Genomic DNA, 24,296 nt, shown 5'->3' with positions numbered 1-24,296 from the left:
TAAAATCCTTATTTATTATCACACATATTATAACTCATGCTAATTTAATTAACAGAAGAACCATAAAAATGAATCAATTCACAAAAAACACTAACGTTTGCCTGTGATCAGTATGTTAAGCATTTCAACACAGGGTTTGGATAAATAACAGGGAGAGTCATTCTGAGGCCATTTAACGCCCTGTCAAAGTGACATATCTAAGGGTTGGGAACAGCTTAGCATACTTCTTGGTTGACATGTTTATCGAGGGAGAACAGAAGGCAAGGTATTTAAATCCCAGTAAAAATAAATACATTATTATTACTGGAAACACAAGGAACTGCAGGGACTGGAATCTGCAGGAAAAAAAACAAACAAACTCCGAGAGGAATTCATTGGGTCGTGCAGCATATGTGGTGGGGGGGAATGAATTGTCAACATTTTGTATCAAGACCCTGCATCAAGATTGAGCTGGAGAGAGACGATTATATGCATAAATGGAAGAAGGGGAGGGGTGAGGCTGGGGCAGGGAGGTGAAAGTTGGATGGAGGAATAAAGACTTTTTTTGGTCTGCCCGAGCTTTGCTGACCTCCCAGCAGAACGAGATGTCCGTCGTGGAATGTTGCCGACTGTCCCGCTGCAGACTGCAGGAGTACATGCTGAGGGACGCAATGAAGCTTGGTGCAACCAACGGCAAGGCTCTGTTGGGGAGGACTGCAGTCTAGGGTCCTTCCGCTGTTGGACATGGGGGGCAGGGGGTGGTGGAGACACCCCTCAAAAATAAGGGAAGGGATTCCACGGCAGTGGGCCACATGAGTAGCAAGAATGGGGGATAAAGTTGTGTAATTTGTGTAAACAGTATTTAATTTATATAGCCTCCGAGAATGTTGGATGGAGTCTTGTAAGGATCATGTATTGGATATTTTTATTTCTCGAATAAAGTATATTTTGAAAAAAATAAATAAATCTATATTTGTCTGTAATGTATATGCCATAAAATTCATCTTTTCCCTATGCAATGCAAATGCAAGGCCTTTGGATAGAAATATTTTTAAATGCAGATGTTAAATGATATGTATTAAGTTGAATTTCCAGAGCCAATCTAGTGTCCATTCTTAAGGATTAATAGTTTCTCAAAAATAAGATACAACATGGCAATTGAGGTTTGTAACTGTGCTGTGTTTTGCCATTGCATTCTACAATGAAGGAAACACTAATAGATCTAAGCTTTATCCTGTGGGTAACTGAGCAAGTTTCAGATATTTTGACAGTAATCTGAAAAGATACTGCCTTCTATATATAACAAAGCACAGTAAAGCACTGAGGAATTTCAATGTCTATGGAAAACATTACTTCTAAAATCAAATTTTGTATCTATGGTTTTTAACGTAGTGGTAAATCTGACAATATCAACAAATTCTGTTTATCCTGTAGTGGTTATTGTCATAAGCAATGATTGTGCTTGGAGATGAACACACACTTGTAAAATGCACGGGTCAAGTACACTCCCACAAGATCCTTAATCTGAGCTGCATTTCTTCTGTTTATATGTCGGTGTTTCAACTCCTTAAAAGTTCAAAACTTGGCTTATTACTTTAAGAGACTAATGAATCATCCCAAAATAACTTCCAGACTCAGCATTTTCAAAGAAATTAAAAGGATTGAAACTTATTAAAAGCTCAGTAAAGTGAGTGGTGCTGGACTGAAATACAGTGGGAGAATAATCTTCAATCGTTTTCATGATAGCTGGGATACAAAACTCGAGGAATTATGATATTTTTGCTATGTAAAGCTTTTTCAAAATTCAGCTAAGACCCAGCTCCCTGCGTTAAAAGGCTTGGAAAGCCCTGTTGCAATTATCACAACTAATAATCATGTACATTAATGATTAAAAACATTCTGAATCCACTGTTGGATGGGATTTTGATAGGGAATATAGTATACCAAAAAGGTTTGGGAGACTAGTGCTACAGCTGCCATTGGGGTCACTGAACGGTTGATGGGTAGTCAGAAGCAGGATTGTAACGAGGGTGAAAATGATCTTTATGTTTGCCTGCTGGGCAGATGTTGCAGCTTGTTTGTAGAGACAAGTAGGTCAGAGGTGTCCAAGCAGGGAACAGTTGGACACAAGACTACGCCAGAAGTTGGATTTTCCTGCCCCTTCACAATCAACTACATTTGATGGGAAATGCCTGTTCAACTCATACATAGGATAATTCAACTCCTACATAGTGCAGTAATTTACATAAATAAGCCTATGATTGACTATGTTAATACAAGGTTTTAATGCAATGGGTGGCTATCAGGAAGTTACAGTGCCCTCCATAATTTGGGACAAAGACCTATCATTTATTTATTTGCCTCTATACTCCACAATTTGAGATTTGTAATAGAAAAAATCACACGTGGTTAAAGTGCACATTGGCAGATTTTAATAAAGGTAATTTTTAAACATTTTGGTTACACAATGTAGAAATTACAGCAGTGTTTATACATAATCCCCCCATTTCAGGGCACCATAATGTTTCGGACACTTGGTTTCACAGGTGTTTGTAATTGCTCAGATGTGTTTCATTGGCACAACATGAGGACCAAAGTTATGCCAATGAAAATCAAAGAAACCATGATGAGACTGAGAAACAAGAATAAAACTGTTAGAGACATCAGCCAAACCTTAGGCTTACCAAAATCAACTAAAATAATGAACATCATATAGAAGAAAGAGAGTACTGGTGAGCTTATTAATCGCAAAGGGACTGGCAGGCCAAGGAAGACCTCCACACCTGATGACAGAAGAATTCTACTATCTATCTATATTACTAAAAGTCTGATCTTGACCACTTCCTGGTGTTCTGTATATTGATTTTAGAAAAGACGCTGCCACTTACGGCTGTGATTTTTGGCCATCTTACTCAGAGTCCCCCTCCGCTGTGCAGGACAAGAGGATTTTTCCCATTGATGAAAATTAAAAGAGTTATTAATGTTTAAAAAAATGTTGAGATTCTCTTTCCTGAAGGCCACGCCCCTTCCGGAGGGTCCTTAAAACCCGGAAGTGTTGAGTGTCTCAGTCAGTCTCTGTAAGATGGGGGAGCGAGAGGGTCACGTCCCTCAGTCTGAGCTGTGAATAACACTGAACACATGTCTACTACTGTGAGTGGTTATACTGACCTGTCAGTGCCCATAATGTGGTTTGAAAATATAGTTTGGAAATGCTAAAGCTGTGTTGCCTTTGGTTTGGAAATGCTAAAGCTGTGTGGTCTTTGGTTTGGAAATGCTGAAGCTGTGTTGACTTTGGTTTGGAAATGCTGAAGCTGTGTTGACTTTGGTTTGGAAATGCTAAAGCTGTATTGCCTTTGGTTTAGAAATGCTAAAGCTGTGTTGCCTAATTAAAGTTGCCTTGCCTAATTAAAGTTGCCTTGCCTAATTAAAGTTGCCTTGCCTAATTAAAGTTGCTATGCCTTCCATATAATTAAAAGTCTAATCTTGACCACTTCCTGTTTGCATTTTCTATTGATTTTAGAAAAAACGCTACCACATACGGCTATGATTTTTAGCCATCTTACTCAGAATCCCCCTCCGCTCATCAGGTGCCATGGATTTTCCCCATCGATGAAAAATAAGTTATTAGTGTTTAAAAAATGTTGAGATTCTCTCTCCTGTCAATCAAACCATGAAGGCCATGCTCCTTCTGGTGCGAGGGACTATAAAATCCAGAAGTGCGGGCGTGGCTCAGTCTCTGCAAGATGGAGGAGGGAGAGGTCATGTCACGCTGTCATGACATATCATAAATCCTAAACATAACTACTTTTATTTACATGACATTGCTATGTCCCAAACATTATGGTGCCTGAAATGGGGGGACTATGTATAAACGGTGCTGTAATTTCTACATGCTGAAACCAAAATGTATAAAAATGGCCTTTATTAAAATCGAACAATGTGCACTTTAACCACATGTGATTTTTTTTCTATTACAAATCTCAAATTGTGGATCAAATTACAGAGGCGAATAAATAAATGATGGGTCTTTGTCCCAAACATTATGGAGGGCACTGTACAAGGCAAATATTAAGACAAACTACAAGCGAACCCAAATAATTAAACTGTGATTTATATAAATGTTCTTAGCTTAGCCACATGTGTTCAAATATTTTTCTGACTATAAATGAGCTGCATTTCTCATCCCTGGGATCAAATTTACTACACACTGATGAAAGACTCCTCAAATATAATTTAAAAAGCACTCAAAGGAGTAGTTTTTGGCAACTTCAATCGAATTCCAAGAAGGAAAGTGTTCCAAAATAATGATGATTACATTTATGAAGCAACTTTCTCAGTAAAAGAAACTACTGTGGCTATCACAGTACATCTCACTGAATCACATGGCGTCAGTGTACATATCGTTCATTAATGGGGTTAACCAATTGCTGGGCCATCCTCAAATTTTATTTAATACTAGACTAAGTGGGACCCGTTGGGTCCCATGTTCACACGGGAGGGGTGGTCCCCCAACGCAATATTCCACCTCTCCACCAATTCCAATATTGGTGGCCCGGGGGGGGGGGGGGGGCTGTCTGGAGTGCTAGTATGGGTGTTGTTGGCCAAAGAGACTGGTTTCCAGAGGGCTAGTATGGATATTGTGGGCCAAATGGAAACTTGGACACAGTTCAGTCACTCATAGCTGGTGGACTCACAGTTGACTCACTCACGGCTGGTGGACTCATAGTTGACTCACTCACGGCTAGTTGACTCGCTCACGGCTGGTGGGCTGGCAGTTGACTCGCTCACGGCTGGTGGGTTAGCAGTTGACTCACTCACAGCTGGTGGGCTGGCAGTTCACTCACTCACGGCTGGTGGGCTGCAAGTTCACTTACGGCTGGTGGGCTTGCAGTTCACTCACTCACGGCTGGTGGGCTGGAAGTTCACTTACTCACGGCTGATGGGCTGGCAGTTCACTCACTCACGGCTGGTGGGCTCGCGCACACACACACACACCCTCCATCTCTCACACACTCCATCGCACACACACACCATCTCTCACACACACTCACACCCTGCATCACTCACACACACTTACACACTCACATACACACCCTCCATCTCTCTCACACACACACTCCATCTCTCAAACACACACACACCCTCCATCACTCACACCCTCCATCACTCACACCAACCATCACTCTCACACACACACACAACATATATATGACAGTAAAACTCTCTTGAACCTACTCATGTGGCTGAGCGTAGCCTCTGGACTGAGCGCGCCTTCGACTATTATTTTTAAAATCTAATTTACTAATCAAATGTTCTGCAGAATGGCCCTCATTTATTCTAACTGATGGAAGCTTGTTCATTATTAAGTATAATTTGGTCAAAACATTTGATATCGCAAGGGGAAGTGGGACCTGAAATAACAGATGGTTTGCACCTGAATTGGAGTGAGATCAATATCATCAGGGTGAGTTTTGCAATTACTACTTGGGACATTTCAAACTTGCATGGCAGGAGGATGGCAATCTAACAGGTCAGCAAGTGGAACGCTTGAGGGGAAGATGCAGGTTACATCAAGTAACTCTGAAGTGGACAGGCAGGGCCAGGTTAATGAACATGGTAGGACTGAGGGCTAAAGTCTATTTACAGTATTTCAATGCAAGGAGTATTATGCGTAAGCCAGACGGAAGTGTGTGTGGAACTACATGTCGGGGCCTTTATAGAGACTTGCGTGAGAGAAAGGCAAGACTGGTAGCTTGTATTGTTTCAAAATTAGATGCTTCTGATGCAATAGAGATGGATTTAATAGAACAGAACAGTTCAGCACAGGAACAGTCCTATGGCCCACAATGTCAGCACCGGCCACAATGCCAAGTTAAACTAATCCTATCACCCTGCACATAAACCATTTCCCTCCATTCCCTATATGTTCATTGCCAGTCAAAATATCTCTTAAATATCACTATCATTTCTGCTTCCACCACTTCCCCTGGCAGCACATTCCTAACATGTACCACTCTCTGCTTGTAAAATGTTCCTCTCACTTCTCTCTTAAACTTTCCCCCTCTCACCGCAAAGATTTATCCTCTTGTATTTGATATTGCCACCCTGGGGAAAAAAGGAATCTATTTACCCTGTCTGTGCCTCTCACAATTTTCGATATTTCTATCAACTCGCTTCTCAACCTCTGATATTCCAGAGAAACCAATCCAGGTTTGCCCAAACTCTACCTATGGATGTATTATTAGTCAATACCTAATCCAGGCAACATCCTTGTGAATCTCTTTGGGGAAAGGTTAAAGGAGATTTTCAAGCAAGGATTTTTTTTGGTCGGTTCGTAAAATTGTCTGCCAGGTGAGGTATCAGGTAAGGCGATAGTGAGGAAGAAAAATCACTGATGGTGGAAAGTTAAAAGTGGCATCTATTTGGAGAATGGTGGACTCGTCATGCTCTTTGGCCCTGTAGGGTCAGCCAAAACTAAAGCAAACAACCGATTTTATTAAGAACTGCTTCCACATTTGAAGCCAGCATGGGACCCTGCATATGTGGTAGAATTTTACATAAAACAAGTTGTGTGCTCCATTTGATGTCACTGAATACATCCCATGGCCCTTTTGTGCTAGTACACATGCATGCACGTGGAATTGTCAGCCACTTGGCTGGAGTCATCAGCTCCACCCAAGAAATATTCATCCAAAGCAAAAGTGTAGCATCTCTGTGTTACAGATCTAATCTCCCCTGCACCGTCATATGTAACTTGCATGCAGCATTGCCACCACCTACTCACTAAAGCTCCTTCACATCCACACAACATAAATTAAAAGAATGGAAAACCATGAACCATAGCTATACTCGTAAGCCAGCACCCAGCATCCCTGAATGATATGAATAAATCCAGTTAAAGCAAAGAGCTTTTTACTGCCACATTTGGTTACTGAAGAAAACGTCAGTGAAATCAAACACATTTGATACAATTCAAGTCACAATATCACAATCACAATAATGCTTTATAGCCAAGTATATTTTACAACATACGAGGAATTTTATTTGCCAAGTCAGTCATACAAATAAAAAGCAACGATACACACAAAACACATTTTAACATAAACATCCATCACAGAGCTCCACTTCCTCTTTGTGATGGAAGGTTAAAAAATGTTCAATCTCTTCCCATTACTCCTCCGCGGTGATGAGCCTCATGCCCTCCACTGACGGGATGATCTTGACTCCCGTAGCCGGTGGAGGGTCATCCGCGTCGAGGCAATCTGTTCTTGCATCGGGGGATGTCAGCTCCCCCGCACCGGACGATCGAACCTCGCGTCGGTGCTGGTCGAACCTCCCACAACATAGGAGCTCCCAACATCCACGGCCTATCCCGAGACTGCGAGCTCCCAATATAAAGACTGCAGGCTGCAGTTGGAGCGATCCCAGGCAAGGGATGAACCCTGATGTAAGTCCATGCCCCACGGTGGGGCCCAAGGTCAGTCCGAGGAGGCCTCCAGCTCCATCGATGGTAGGCCGCAGAGCAACCGGAGAGTGCGATCCGAAAATTAATCGCATCTCTGGCAAGGTAAGAAACTGAAAAAAAGTTTCCCTTTTTTTGGAGGAGGGGGAGGAAGACATGAGGGTGAGAGGGCTGTGTCTTTGGAATAACAGGGGAGGAGGGAGAGGTGGGGAGGGACATCACTCGCAGCTCGCAGATCCAAGACGGCACCCAGCAGATCCATTGTGATGTCATCAGCCGGTTTTTTTTCCAACTTTTTTTCAGATTTGTGAACATTTTGATTAATAACTAGAAATAATGCATGAATGTCAGGTAAGGAGATTTTGGACTGCAGGGAACAAATCTCTACCGGAATATGTAACAAAAATTACGGTTAGCACGTCGTTTTTTCGAGAAGATATTACACATGAACAAACGCACATACACACAAATAAATACACATCCAAGATCAGACTTTTAATAGGTACTAGGCCAAGTGCAGATCTGCCCCAACACACCCATCCCTGCCCGCAGCCCTCACAGGAGGCATGGTCCTCCAACTCAACCCGTTGCCGAAGGTAAGATTCGAGCACTCCTTAGCAAAGATCATAGCTCGTGAGCCTCCCCCAGCACTGGAGTTGAAAAAAAAATCAATCCCCAATTGCAATACCAATTTACCTTCCCCCTCCTGTCCTGCCAGGACTTATGATGGCAAAATTGTTGCAAATATCGGGGGCACTTGCAATGAGCTGCCATTGAGCTGAAAGGTTCAGTGTTGCTGACATGTTCCTGTCTTGCAACTTTGTATCAAAGTGTGTTGGAAGCTCTAAGGAATGATTTTAAAGTAAAAACCATTTTTTCAATGCAAGGAGTATTATGCGTAAGCCAGACGGAATTGTGTGTGGAACTACATGTCGGGGCCTTTATAGAGACTTGCGTGAGAGAAAGGGGGGAGAGAGAGGCGACAACGGAGCCGAGAGAAAGCCCCGAGAGAAAGCGATGCCCCAGTATCATTTGAATAATGAGGGGGGAAGGAGGAAGAGGGGTGGGGGGGTGACGTCACTCGCAGCGTGAGCAGGACAATCGCAGCGCGAGCAGACGGTAGGCAGGCAAATCTATTGTGACATCATCGGCGACAGCGCCGGTTAATTTTCTAAGTTTTATCGGATTTGTGAACATTTTCACATATAACTTGAGAAATAAATGACATTTTCGGACTCCATGGGTAAATCTCTACCCGAATATGTAAAATAATTTACCGTTAGAGCGTCGTTTCTTCAAGAAGATGTGACAACACACAAACAAATAAATACACTTATATACACACACATACATCCAAGATCAGAGTTTTATAGACAGACAGACAGAGAGACAGCCAGACAGACACAGACAGACAGACAGACAGACAAAAAACAAACAATAGCAGTGCAATAATAACAATAATAGTCTATTGTAGTTCAGAGCTTATTTGAGGTTGTAGTTTTTAATAGCCTGATGGTTGTAGGGCAGAAGCTGTTCTTGAACCTGGAAGTTACAGTTTTCATGCTCCTCTACCTTCTTTCCGATGACAGGAGTGAAATGAGTATATGGCCAGGATGGTGTGGGTCTCTGATGATGCTGGCTGTTTTTGAGGCAATGACTGCGGTAAATCCCTTCGATGGTGGGGAGGTCAGAGCCGGTGATGGGCTGGGTAATGTTCACAACATTTTACAGTCTTTTTCGCTCCTGGGCATTCACGTTGCCAAACCAGGCCGTGATGCAACCAGTCAATATGCTCTCTCTGCTATACACCTGTAGAGGTTCAAGAAAATCCTCTATGATATACCGAATCTCCATAATCTTCTCAGGAAGTAGAGGCGTTGATGTGCTTTCTTTATAATTGCATCGGTGTGCTGGGCCCAGGAAAGATCTTCGGAAAGTACACAAGAATGCTGGAGAAACTCAGCGGTTGCAGCAGCATCTATGGAGCGAAGGAAATAGGTAACGTTTCGGGCCGAAACCCTTAGACAGACAGACAGACAGACAGACAGACAGACAATCAGACAGACAGACAGACAGACAGACAGACAGACAGACAAAAATGGTGTGGGTCTCTGATGATACTGGCTGTTTTTGAGGCAATGACTGCAGTAGATCTTCGGAATATGCACGCAAAGCAATTTGAAGTTTTTTACTCTCTCAGCCATCCTGTTGATATAAATCAACAGTGGGTCCTCATCCTTCCCCTTCCAAAGTCCACAATCTGTTCATTGGTTTTACTGATATTGAGAGCTAGGTTGTTATGCGGGCACAATTTGGTCAATCGGTCAATCTCACTTCTTTTTTTTTAATAAAAAAAAAATAAATGTAAACTTTATTTTTGGTTTTCAAGTTATAAACACAAATTTACACAGAACAACAAACAGTACAGAACATTACAAAGCATATACTCCCCTCCCCATCCCCAAGGCTCAAAAAAGAGAAAGAGAAAGCTAAAATAATAATTAAAATATAAAAATAAAAAAGGCTCTTTGTGTTCAAATGTTACATGTTAACAATAGCAACATTCACATATAAATAAATGATCATAACTGCGTAGACAATATTTTCAGTTAAAGGAAAAATCTTTAATAAAATCTATAAAAGGATTCCAGGTCAGAGCGAAGTTTCTGCGGGCCTTGCACCGTTTATACCTGATCGTTTCCAAGGGTAAAAAGGCGAACACCTTTAACCACTGCAAAAAAGATGGAGCCTTTTTTGACTTCCAGTTGAAACAGTTCATTGGTTTTACTGATATTGAGAGCCAGGTTGTTGTGTGGGCACCATTTGGTCAATCAGTCAATCTAACTTCTATGCTCTGACTCATCACCATCGTCCAACAACGATGGTGTTGTAGGCAAACTTGAAGATGGAGTTCGCACTGTGTCTGCTACACAGTCATGAATATAGAGTGAGTAGAGCAGGGGGCTGAGCACGCAGCCTTGAGGTGCTCCCGTCCTGATTGTTAATGAGGAGGAAGTGTTTCTGCCAATTCAAACAGACTGTGGTCTGTGGATGAGGAAGTCGAGGATCCAATTGCAGAGGGATGTGCAGACCCAGTTCCGTGAGCTTGGTAATCAACTTGGATGGAATGATGGTATTGAATGCCGATAAACATCTATAAACAACAGCCTATAAACAACAACGGGGATTCCCCTCCGCCACCATAGATGAGGCTCGCACCAGGGTCTCATCCATACCCCGCAACACTGCTCTCTCTCCCCATCCCCGCACTCACAACAAGGGCAGAGTCCCCCTAGTCCTCACCTTTCACCCCACTAGCCAGCAAATACAACAAATAATCCTCCGCCATTTTCGCCACCTCCAACGTGACCCCACCACTCGCCACATCTTCCCATCTCCCCCCATGTCTGCCTTCCGCAAAGACCGCTCCCTCCGCAACTCCCTTGTCAATTCTTCCCTTCCCTCCCGTACCACCCCCTCCCCGGGCACTTTCCGTTGCAATCGCAAGAAATGCAACACCTGTCCCTTCACCTCCCCCCTCGACTCCATTCAAGGACCCAAGCAGTCGTTCCAGGTGCGCCAAAGGTTCACCTGTATCTCCCCCAACCTCATCTACTGCATCCGCTGCTCTAGATGTCACCTGATTTACATCGGGGAGACTAAGCGGAGGTTGGGCGATCGGTTCGCCGAACACCTCCGCTCAGTCCGCAATAACCTGCCTGAACTCCCGGTGGCTCAGCACTTCAACTCCCCCTCCCATTCCCAATTCGACCTCTCTGTCCTGGGTCTCCTCCATTGCCAGAGTGAGCAACACCGGAAATTGGAGGAACAGCACCTCATATTCCGTCTGGGTTGCTTGCGTCCGGATGGCATGAACATTGAATTCTCCCAATTTTGCTAGCCCTTGCTGTCTCCTCCCCTTTCTTAACCCTCGAGCTGTCTCCTCCCATCCCCACCGCCCTCGGGCTCCTCATCCTCCCTTTTTCCTTCCTTCTCCCCCCCACCCCCCATCAGTCTGAAGAAGGGTTTCGGCCCGAAACGTCGCCTATTTCCTTCGCTCTATAGATGCTGCTGCACCCGCTGAGTTTCTCCAGCATTTTTGTGTACCTTCGATCCTCCAGCATCTGCAGTTCCTTCTTGAACACAACAGCCTGATATAAGTGTTTTTATTGTCCAAGTGGGCCAGTGCAGAGTGGAGAGCCAGTGAGATTGCATCCTCCATTGAGCTGTTGTGACAGTAGGCTAACTGTAGTGGGTTGAGGTTCTTGTTGAGGTAGGAGTTGATATGCTCCATAACCAACTTCTCAAAGCACTTCACCATGGACGGTAGTGCCACTGGTCGATAGTCGTTGAGGCACATCACCTTACTCTTCTTGGGCACCAGTATTATTGATGCCTTCTTAAAGCAGGTGGGAACCTCAGACCTCAGTAATGTGAGGTTGTAAATGTCCGCAAAAACTCCAGCCAGTTGGTCTGCACAGGTTTTGAGAACACAACCGGGTATACCATCCGGTCCAGACACTTTCCGAGGGTCACCCTCCTGAACGATCTTCTGACGTCGGCCTCTGTAACTGTGACTGTAATACCATCAGGGTGTATGGGGGCTGGGGAAGGCACATCAGTGTTCTCCATATCAAAGCGTGCTTAGAATGCAATGTGCTCGCCAGGGAATGATGCTTCGCTGTCGCTTGAGCTGCCTCCTGATTTCGCCTTGTAGGAGGTGATGGCATTCAAGCCCTGCCACAGTTGCCGAGCATCAGCTTGGAGTAGAGTTAGAAACTGAGAACACAACCCTGAGGCATGCCAGTGTTAAAGGTCAGGGTGAAGGATGCATTGTGACCAATTCTAACTGACTGAGGTCTGATGGTCAGGAAATTCAGATGCCAGTTGCAGATGGAGGCCTCAAGGCCAAGGTGCAGATGTTTAGGGATGAGTTTATTCAGTATAACAGTGTTGAAGGCTGAGATTTAGTCAATGAATAGCATCCTGGTGTAGGTGTTCTTATAGCCATCGTGATCTTGAGGTGAATGTAGTGCAAGATAGATGGCATCCTCTGTAGACCTATTTTTCTTGTACACAAATTGCAAGATGGCACAAATGTGGACAATTACCAGTGTACCAAAGCACTTAATTATTATCGATCCTAGAGCTACTAGGGGGTAGTCATTGAGATAAACCACCTTATATTTCTAGGTGACTCAAATGACAGTGGTTTCCTTGAAGTAGATGAGGACAGTAGATGTTGAAGTGAGAGGATGAAGATGCCGGCAAAGCGTATAGCCAGTTGATTAGCACACAATTTCAGAACCCATCCAGGTACTCATACCGGGCCGACCACTTTCCAAGAGATTCACAGATCAGACCTCTGCCACAAAGATGTGTGGGACAGAGGCACGAGGGGACTGGGGAAACGCCTGTGGAACTTTCCTTGCCTATTCAAAATAGGTGTAAAAGGCTTTGAGCTCATCCAGTAGCAATACATCATTGTCAGAGATCTCACCTGATTTCACCTCTACAGCTTCCTCTGGCAGCTCATTGCATATACCAGCACCTTCAGCATGAGGAAAGTACCACTCAGGTCCCTGTTAAATGGTTCTCTTCTCACCTGAAACATATGCCCTCTATTTCTGGACTGATTTATCCTTGGAACCAACATGACCATTGCTTTTATGCATCACATGATTTTGTATACTTCTGCAAGGTCACCACACAGCTTATTTAGTCCATGGAAAAAATCTATCCAGTCTCTCCTTATAACTCAAGCCTTCAAGGCTCGGTAACATGCTGGTGAACTATATACACTTTTCCTTACACTACAAATGCCTCTCTGAATTCATATTTCTTTCACATTACTCATACTCAGAATATTTATCCCATTGACTTGGTACAAGTCCTTACACACCCTCCCTTTTTGAGCCACATTGCAACTTATCATCTGATGAAACTTGACAAAAATGCGAGAAACATTGAATGTGAGTAGGTTGGCCAAAGTTGTACAAAGAAGAGTGAAATTAGTTCACTGTTAAACATGTAGCCAAAACTCTAACATGATTACTTCCAGCAAATATTCAGCATTCACTTCTACCAGAGGTCAATCAACAAAATATCTTTTTTTTTTTTTTTTGAAATATGCATTTTCCAGCATTTTCACTTTGAATGGATGTATCCCAAGAGTGTATAGTTTCATTCAAAGCTGAGCCTTTCAGTCTACAACACAGGGTTACAGAGGATGAACAATTCATTCCGTTTTTGCCCCTGCTCATATATAACTGAATTTGTAAAGCAAACCTCTGGGGTATTTCATAAATGTACTTTTCTTTGGTTCATGGTACGTTCATATTTTCTTTCTTCCACAGGAAGCATGTTAGTTTACCATGAGTGACAATTTACAGTATATTCAATATTCAAAGGTTAAACTCTAGCAAGACATACACTTCAGTTTGAAATATAGCTGGACCTGCCTTCCACAGAATACAACCAAGACTCTACCCCAGGGGCTTAATATACAAGAAATTATCCAAAAGGGAATAGAAGACCAGAAATTAGAGACACCTCACAGGGTATTGGAAAAGAACTTTTGAACCCTTTGCAATAATAACATCTTTGTAAGTTGAAGGCGAGGGAAAATTGTATGGCTGGTATCACATCACTATTCACTACATTATATGTCTGTGAGTGATTATGCCTGGCATGCCCGTAGGCTGAAATCATTGGAAGTAATAGCATCCAAATGACACTAATTGTATTGAAAATGGAAGAGCAAGGTTTTACACCTCATTTTGGCCTATCACCCCTTCTTTCAGACATTGTTCATGTAATGTACTTTATGAATCTTCGCTGTTCGGCTGACAATGTAATGCATTCCATAATTAGAAAAATAAACACAATTCTACCAAACTTTAAAGGTTAAAAGCCTTTTACTTCTAGTGTCCCAAGTACTTTCAGTAAAACTCAACGATTTATGATTTTCAAGTTATCCACAAAAAAATCAGGAATAACTAAGTAATAAACTATTATTTTTGGAAATCAGATTAATTACGTCAAATATATTTTCATTCACCTTTATAAACAATGGATTTAATAACAATGGCTTACCGTGTCCTCCATAATATTTGGGACAAAGACTCATCATTTATGTATTTGACTCTGTACTCCACAATTTGAGAATTGCAACATTAAAAAAAAAATCACATGTTAACCACAAAGTGCACATTGTCAGATTTTATTAAAGGCAATTTTTACACATTTTGGTTTCACCATGTAGAAATTACAGCTGTGTTTATAGATAGTCCCCCACATTTCAGGGCACCATAATGTTTGGGACACATGGCTTCACAGGTGTTTGTAATTGCTCAGGTGTGTTTAATTGCCTCCTTAATGCAGGTATAAGAGAGCTCTCAGCACCTAGTCTTTCCTCCAGTCTTTCTATCACATTGGAAACTTTTATTGCTGTTTATCAACATGAGGATCAAAGTTGTGCCAATTAAAGTCAAATAAGCCATTATGAGACTGAGAAACAAGAATAAAACTGTTAGAGACATCAGCCAAAATTTAGGCTTATCAAACTCAACTGTTTGGAACATTATTAAGAAGAGAGCACTGGTAAGCTTACTAATCGCAAAGGGATCGGCAGGCCAAGGAAGACCTCCACAGCTGATGACAAAATAATTCCATTATAATAAAGAAAAATCCCCAAACACCTGTCCGACAGATCAGAAACACTCTTCAGGAGTCAGGTGTGGATTTGACAATGGCCACTGTCCGCAGAAGACTTCATGAACAGAAATACAGAGGCTACACTGCAAGAAGTAAACCACTAGTTAGCCGCAAAAATAGGATGGCCAGGTTACAGTTTGCCAAGAAGTACTTAAAAGAGCAACCAGAGTTCTGGAAAAAGGTCTTGTGGACAGATGAGATGAAGATGAACTTATATTAGAGTGATGACAAGAGCAAAGTATGGAGGAGAGAAGGAACTACCCAAGATCCAAACTGCTGAAGGTACTGGCTCATCTTCATTGATGATACAACTGCTGATGATGGAAGCATAATTAATTCTGAAGTGTATAGACACATCCCATCTGCTCAAGTTCAAATAAATACCTCAAAACTCATTAGCAGGCGTTTCATTCTACAGCAAGACAATGATCCCAAACAAACTGCTAAAGCAATAAAGGAGTTTTTCAAAGCTAAAAAATAGTGAATTCTTCATTGGCCAAGTCAATCACCCGATCTGAACACAATTGAGCATGCCTTTTATATGCTGAAGAGAAAACTGAAGGGGACTAGCCCCCAAAACAAGCATAAGCTAAAGATGGCTGCAATACAGGCCTGGCAGAGCATTACCAGAGGACACCCAGCAACTCGTGATGTCCATGAATCGCAGACTTCAAGCAGTCATTGCATGCAAAGGATATGCAACAAAATACTAAACATTACTACTTTCATGAAATGGGGGGATTATGTATAAAGGTACACAAAAAAGCTGGAGAAACTCAGCGGGTGCAGCAGCATCCATGGAGCGAAGGAAATAGGCAACGTTTCGGGATGAAACCCTTCAGTCTGAAGAAGGATAGCCCGAAACGTTGCCTATTTCCTTCGCTCCATAGATGCTGCTGCACCCGCTGAGTTTCTCCAGTTTTTTTGTGTACCTTCGATTATCGAGCATCTGCAGTTCCTTCTTGGACTATGTATAAATACTGCTGTAATGTGTACATGGTGAAACCAAAATGTATAAAAATGGCCTTTATTAAAATCTGACAATGTGCACTTTAACCACATGTGATTTTTTTTGTCTATTACAAATCTCAAATTGTGGAGTAGAGGCAAATAAATAAATGATGGGTGTGTAGTCCTCCCTACAGCTCTCTATGCCAGTGAGAGCAAGATGCTGAGCCCCCTCCTCTACTCCCTCTTCACCTATGACTGCACACCTGTACATGGTACTAACACCATCATCAAGTATGCAGATGATACAACGGTGATTGGCCTCATCAGCAACAACGATGAGCTGGCCTACAGGGAGGAGGTCCAGCACTTAGCAGCATGGTGCGCTGACAACAACCTGGCCCTTAACTCCAAGAAGACCAAGGAGCTCATTGTAGACTTCAGGAAGTCCAGAGGCGGCACGCACACCCCCATCCACATTAACGGGACGGAGGTGGAACGTGTTTCTAGCTTCAGGTTCCTGGGAGTCAACATCTCCGATGACCTCTCTTGGACCCACAATGCCTCTACTCTGATCAAGAAGGCTCATCAGCGTCTCTTCTTCCTGAGGAGACTGAAGAAGGTCCATCTGTCTCCTCAGATCCTGGTGAACTTCTACCGCTGCACCATCGAGAGCATCCTTACCAACTGCATCACAGTATGGTATGGCAACTGCTCTGTCTCCGACCGGAAGGCATTGCAGAGAGTGGTGAAAATTGCCCAACGCATCACCGGTTCCACGTTCCCCTCCATTGAGTCTGTCCAAAGCAAGCGCTGTCTGCAGAGGGCGCTCAGCATCGCCAAGGACTGCTCTCACCCCAACCATGGACTGTTTACCCTCCTACCATCCGGGAGGCGCTACAGGTCTCTCCGTTGCCGAACCAGCAGGTCGAGGAACAGCTTCTTTCCGGTGGCTGTCACTCTACTAAACAACGTACCTCGGTGACTGCCATCACCACCCCCCCCCCCCCCCCCCCCCCCCCCCCCGGACACTTATTATTTTTTAAATTCAAATTGTTTGCTATGTCGCTCTTCAAGGGAGATGCTAAATGCATTTCGTTGTCTCTGTACTGTACACTGACAATGACAATTAAAATTGAATCTGAATCTGAATCTGAATCAATGTGAAGATGAAAAAGACATTGGATGCATTCCAACAACGCTGCTTGAGGAAGATCCTGAAGACTAGCTACAGAGACCACATCACAAACGAGGAGATCTACTGTGAAACTGCCAGTCAGGACATAGAGGGACGCAGGTTGAAATTTGCAGGACATGTACTCAGAATGTCACCAGAACGTGCACCTAAGATAGCAATGACATGGCAGCCTGACGGAAGAAGGAAAAGAGGCGGTCCAAAACTAACATGGAGGCGAACATTCCAGAAGGATTTGGAAGCCAGGGACACAAGCCTATCGAGAGTGGAAGATGTCGCACATAACCGAACAGAATGGCGAAAGCTTGCTGCCCAATGCACTCAACAGTGTGGGAGGAACTAAGTCTAAGTCTAATGTCCCAAACATTATGGACGGCACTGTATAATGCTGTCAACTGATGGCTGGAGTAGGATTCCTATCATCAACATACAAATACTATTTTTTTTTTAATCACAATATGTTGTTTTTGCAAATATATTGTGAAAATTACTTCTGACTTATTCATCTCTACTTTATCACAATCATTAAAAATATGCACTGAATAACTCCAAATATTGAAGTGGAGAAGCACCTATCGCACTATGTAGTTATTGCAATACCACACAATGATGCGATGTAGAGAAACTCAAGAAGACTACTCAGTCCCCTGTGCCTATCCGGCCAATTAATCACATCATGGCTAATTTTTACCACAACTCCATTTATTGGTCGTTGTTACATGTCCCTCACTGACCTCACCTGAACAAAAACCCTATGATGTAATTGTTGTATGTCTCACAGATCCAACGTCCACCTTTTGTGGTGGAGACAAAGGGTTCAACTACCGTTTGTTTAGAAATGCCTATTTAGAGAAAACTGCAACCGTTAAGAAAATAGCTTCAAGTAATTAAGAATATTTATTTAAAAAATACATGATTTCTTGTTTACTCAGCGATTAAAAGTATCCAGAAAGCAAACATTCAATGGTTGTACTCAATGTAATGTTCACAATCACAATTCACTCAAGCAAAAAACTGAAACAAGAACAACGAAGTAAGCAGAAGCTACAGAGAAAAAAATATTGTTAAGAGTATTCATTTGCAATTCACAAACAGGATTTTGTGAGATTACCATTAATATACATCCTTGTGGTATGTTTCTTCAAAGCTATCTAACTTTACATGAGCGAAGGAATAGCTGCCAATTAACTGGCACATCTAAATGGCAAAGCTTATTGAAAATTCTGACAGCAAGAGATTAAACTTTTCATAACAAGTCATTAATCTGAAGCATTAACTGTTTTTAATCCCCAGATCCTGCCTGCCAAGGCGAGTATTTTCAGCTGTTTCTATCTTGATTTCAATTTGAAGCTACAGAGATTCTGTGCCAATGCAAATGAGAAATTCACAGAAATTACTGGCTGTTTGAACTGTTGTGGAGAGGATCCCACGAGCTTAGTTGCTCAAATGCATGTAATAGATGAATGGCAATATCACAGCATATTTACAATCCATTGATATCCCCTGAAGTTTATTATTATTTTTTGAGCCAATAGACAATAGGTACAGGAGTAGGCCATTCAGCCCTTCGAGCCAGCACCGCCATTTAATGTGATCATGGGTGATCATCCCCAATCAGTACCCCGTTCCTGCCTTAGTCCCCATATCCCCTGACTCCGCTATTTTTAAGAGCTCTAACTAGCTCTCTCTTGAAAGCATCCAGAGAACCTTCCTCCACCACCCTCGGAGGCAGAGAATTCCACAGACTCACAACTCTCCGTGAGAAAACGTATATCCTCGTCTCCATTCTAAATGGCTTACTCCTTACTCTTAAACTGTGGCCCCTGGTTCTGGACTCCCCCAACATCGGGAACATGTTTCCTGCCTCTAGCGTGTCCAAACCCGTAACAATCTTACTTTCATAGACTGATGAACAAGGACCCCCAGATCCCGTTGTACTTCCCCTTTTCCCAACTTAACGCCATTTAGATAGTAATCTGCCTTCCAGTTTTTGCTACCAAAGTGGATAACCTCACATTTATCCGCATTAAACTTCATCTGCCGTGCATCTGCCCACTCCACCAACCTGTCCAAGTCACCCTGCATTCTCATAGCATCCTCCTCACAGTTCACACTGCCAACCAGCTTTGTGTCATCTGCAAATTTGCTACTGTTACTTTGAATTCCTTCATCCAAATCATTAATGTATATTGTAAATAGCTGTGGTCCCAGCACCGAGCCTTGTGGTACCCCACTAGTCACTGCCCACTAGTCACTGCCTGCAATTCTGAAAGGGATCCGTTACTTCTAATATGATTTGCTCTCTTTCGCAGTCCTCCAGATGATCTACGGTGCCCTCCATAATGTTTGGGACAAAGACCCATCATTTATTTATTTGCCTCTGTACTCCACAATTTGAGATTTGTAATAGAAAAAATCACATGTGGTTAAAGTGAACATTGTCAGATTTCAATAAAGGCCATTTAAAAAAAAAAAAAAAATTTTTAAATTTGATTAAACGGGGACAAACAACACTCACATTCATACACATCCACACAAATATGGTAAGATAAACGAAACAAAAAGTACTTAATTTTTTTTTAAATAAATAAATAAATAAAAAGGGGGGTCACTAATAACAATAAATAAGTAAGTAATTAAATAAATAAGTGTGGGGAGGAGTGGGGGTTAAGGGGAGAGCAGCTGCAGTAGAGCAGAACAATGGTGGAGAGCACTCAGTCCTCTTCCGAGTCCGGGGACAAGTTGAGAGAGTTAACAAGTTCCAAGAAAGGGTTCCATGTATCTAGGAATGTCTTGGTAGAGCCTTTGAGAGAGAACCTAAGTTTTTCAAGCTTTAAATTGTAAAGCACCTCCTTAATCCAGCGGGTGTGTGTCGGGGGACAGGTGAGCCTCCAGTCCAAGATCAGTCTCCGGGCTAACAAGGTTGTAAAAGCTAGAACCCGTTTCACCGCAACAGAGAGGTTGGTGTTGGGAGGGGTACCGAAAATGGCTGACAGTGGGTTTGGAGGAATAGTCTGGCCGTAGGCTCTGCTTATCAAGTCGAAAGCACTCCTCCAAAAGGCTGCTAGCTTAGGGCAAAACCAAAACATATGGCTATGGTTGGCAACAGATTGATTACATCTGTTGCAGGTGTCCCTAACAGTGGGGTAAATTCTAGATAATCTTGCACTTTTGTAGTGGACTTTGTGAAGGACTTTGCATTGGATTAGGCCATGACGGGCACATATGGAGGAAGAATGGGTCAAGTCCAAGGCAGAGTCCCATTGCTGGTCTGTTTGTTTCGTATTCAGCTCACCCTCCCACGCAGCTTTTAATGAGGTATGAGGTTTCAATATAACCGACCCTAACAAGTTATACAAAACAGAGATGCATTTCTTCCGGTTGGGATCTAGAGCTAAGATGGTATCGGTCAGGGTTTCAGGGGGGCGATTTGGGAAATGGGGGAATATCTTCTTCACAAAATCCCTAATCCGGAAAAAACGAAAAAGGTGGGAGTTTGGGAGGCTATAGTTGGACGAAAGCTCTGCAAAAGACGAAAATATGCCATCCTTGTATAGGTTTTTGATACTACTGATACCGTTGCTATACCAATAAAGGCCATTTTTATACATTTTGGTTTCACCATGTAGAAATTGCAGCAATGTTTATACATAGTGCCCCCATTTTAGGGCACCGTAATGTTTGGGACACAGCAATGTTAAGTAAATGAAAGTAGTCATGTTTAGTATTTTGTTGAATATCCTTTGCATACAATGACTGCTTGAAGTCTGCAATTCATGGACGTCAACAGTTGCTGGGTGTCTTCTCTGGTGATGCTCTGCCAGGCCTGTATTGCAGCCATCTTTAGCTTATGCTTGTTTTGGAGGCTTGTCCCTTCTGTTTTCTCTTCAGCATATAAAAGGCATGCTCAATTGGGTTCAGATCGCTTGATTGACTTGGCCACTCAAGAATTGACCAGTTTTTAGCTTTGAAAAACTCCTTTGTTGCTTTAGCAGTATGTTTGGAATCATTATTTAAGAAGGAACTGCAGATGCAGTCTGAAGAAGGGTTTCGGCCCGAAACGTTGCCTATTTCCTTCGCTCCATAGATGCTGCTGCACCTGCTGAGTTTCTCCAGCATTTTTGTGTAACCTGTTTGGGATCATTGTCTTGCTGCAGTATGAACCGCCAGCCAATTAGTTTTGTTTGAACTTGAGCAGATTGGATGTGTCTATACATAGAAACATAAAAAATAGGTGCAGGAGGAGGAGGCCATTCGATCCTTCGAGCCAGCACCGCCATTCATTGTGACCATGTTTCACAGATGAGGTGGTATGCTTTGGATCTGGGCAGTTCCTTCACTCCTCCATACTTTGCTCTTGCCATCACTCTGGTATAAGTTAATCTTCGTCTCATCTGTCCACATTACCTTTTTTCCAGAACTGCAGTTGCTCTTTTAAGTACTTCTTGGCAAACTATATCCCGGCCATCCTATTTTTGTTTGCAAGTGGTTTGCATCTTGTCGTGTAGCCTCTGTATTTCTGTTCATTAAGTCTTCTGTGGACAGTGGTCATTGACAAATCCACACCTCACTCCTGAAGAATGTTTCTGATCTGTCGGACAGGTGTTTGGGGATTTTTCTTTATTATAATGGAATTCTTTTGTCATCAGCTGTGGAGGTCATCTTTGGTCTGCCAGTCCCTTTACAATTAGTAAGCTCACCCGTGCTCGCTTCCCTCTTAATGATGTTCCAAACAGTTGATTTTGGTTCGCTAAAGGTTTGGCTGATGTCTCTAACAGTTTCATTCTTGTTTCTCAGTCTCATAATGGCTTCTTTACTTTCATTGGCACAAGTTTAGTCTTCATGTTGATAAACAGCAATAAAAGTTTCCAAAGGTGATGGAAAGACCGGAGGAAAGACTAGGTGCTGAGAGCTCACTTATACCTGCATTAGGGAGGCAAGGAGGCATTAAACACACCTGAGCAATTACAAATGTGAAGCCATGTGTCCCAAACATTATGGTGCCCTGAAATATGGGGGGGGACTATGTCTAAACACAGCTGTAATAAAAATACCCTACAATAACATCTGACAATGTGCACTTTAAACACATGTGATTTTTTTTTCTATTACAAATCTCAAATTGTGGAGTACAGAGGCAAATAAATAAATTATATGGGCACTGTATTTGGCTCATTGGATGGGTACTAATTGCTGGCACAAGCAGCCTTACCTCTGCTCATTTTTTTACCCCGCCTTCTCCCTCCACAGATTATCATTCTCCCTTCCCCAAATTCCTTGTGTCTGCAATTCTCTGCCCAAAAAAATTCCTCTAAACTGTCATCCCAAAGCTCTTTACTGTACAAATTCATAATACGCCTAGCCCTTTCTCTCCAAAATATAATTTCCTCACAATCCAAATCATCCCCAATGTTTTCACCCACTTTAGTAACTCTCTTACCATGCTGCTTACCTTGTCACTTCTTGCTTCCATTTCCTCCACCCACAGTTCTCTTTGTCTCTCATCGCCAACATCCCACTTCCACGACCCAGTATTAATCTTTTTATTTCAGAGGTACTCTCTAAAATCTGATTTTCTTTTCTACTGCCATTGCATTTCGCATACCGCTTGGCCTTAAGCACATTCATCTGAATCGGGCTTAGTAATTAGAATCTGTCATACACAAAGAGTTGATAAAAACCTAGCCTTTTTTGAATTTATAGATTAAGATTTGAAACAATCATCAGGCCAGGTGATATATTATACCAGTCACATGTGAAAGTCGGTGAAGATTCACTGAACATCATTTACAAAAGGTATCTACATTTTGAAGAACATCAGCTCAGCATTGGTGATTTGTGATCTGAGTAGCAGTTGCATCATGGAAGAGGAGTGTTACTGGAAGCAGTCACACCCTTGTGTTAAATGTCGTCTGGATTTGGCTGGGGATTTAGCACAGCAGGATACAACTGCAATCAGGAAGGCATTCAACAGAGGATATCATGATGCAGAAATATCCACCTTTGACCAACAAGCTTAAGGTAGCAGCTGTCTGTTCAGATAATGGGCGATCAGAACACAGCCGCAGGAAGCCACCCAGAATGAGAAGGGAATGAGAAAAAGCTCTGAGGCATGGTACAGGATAGCAATATTAAGAGGTTAAATATTCTGCAATTGTGAATATGACGCCCAAATGCTGTGCTTCTGGCCCTATACCAGCAATAAATACATCTCCTTGGAGAAGAACTTGGGAGTGGGAAAGAAAAAACATCCGGCTGGCCAAAGACATACGTAAAATTAAGAAGGGCAATGCAAGGAACTGCAGGTGATGGAATCTTGAGCAAAACAAAGTGTTAGAGTAACTCTGGGACAGGAACCATCTGTGGAGGGAACGAGTATGTGATGTTTTGGCTTGGGACCCTTTTTCAAACGTGTGTGGGAGACAGTCACATAAAAAACTGTGAAAGGAGAGCAAGCAGGCGTGGGGAGAGTGGCAGCCCTTCAGCCTCACTGACTCATGCGTGAGTGAGGATGCTCAGTACTCCCAGCTCTGCTCAGCTTTACCCGGCCCTCAAGTATTGTGGTTCAGTTGGGGGATGGAGGTGTTAAGGGTGAGGAAGGGACCCGGAAATGCCCCATTCCCACCAGGCAAAGGTGCTTGCAGCTCTGTACTACCCAGCAAATTCATCCCCATTCATTCCACTGGTCTTCTACAGACTCATTCGTAGTACAGGATGTCTATGTCAGGCATTTGCGACTTGGGAGGATCTGTAACAGGTCCATTTAAGGAAATGAAGGGCAAATGGAAAAAGATGGGTGGGGGGCGGGGGGTATCCAGCGTGTGTAATGTGTGGATGGAATCAGGAGAACGGGCATGGAAATTGCTGATGGAGAGCTGGAGGGAAGGGTTTAGGAAAGGGAACAAAATGGCTGACCCAAAGTTTGATCAGGAGGTAAAAGAGAGATGGAAACACAGTTTGTACAGGTTACCTGGAATAAGAACTTTTGACATTGAT

The 24,296-nt window shown here is 42.8% G+C and overlaps 1 protein-coding gene across 1 annotated transcript in view; it reads right to left on the bottom strand.

Moving 5' to 3' along the window:
- tmem135 (transmembrane protein 135) overlaps positions 1-24,296 on the bottom strand; it is a 310,377-nt gene that overhangs the window by 137,335 nt on the left and 148,746 nt on the right. The window lies entirely within an intron of this gene.

The sequence above is a fragment of the Leucoraja erinacea genome, chromosome 6 (assembly GCF_028641065.1).
Source record: "Leucoraja erinacea ecotype New England chromosome 6, Leri_hhj_1, whole genome shotgun sequence".
NCBI classification, from domain to species: domain Eukaryota; kingdom Metazoa; phylum Chordata; class Chondrichthyes; order Rajiformes; family Rajidae; genus Leucoraja; species Leucoraja erinaceus.
Note: the sequence above shows the minus strand (reverse complement) of the source record. Positions and strands in the feature narration are given on the sequence as shown.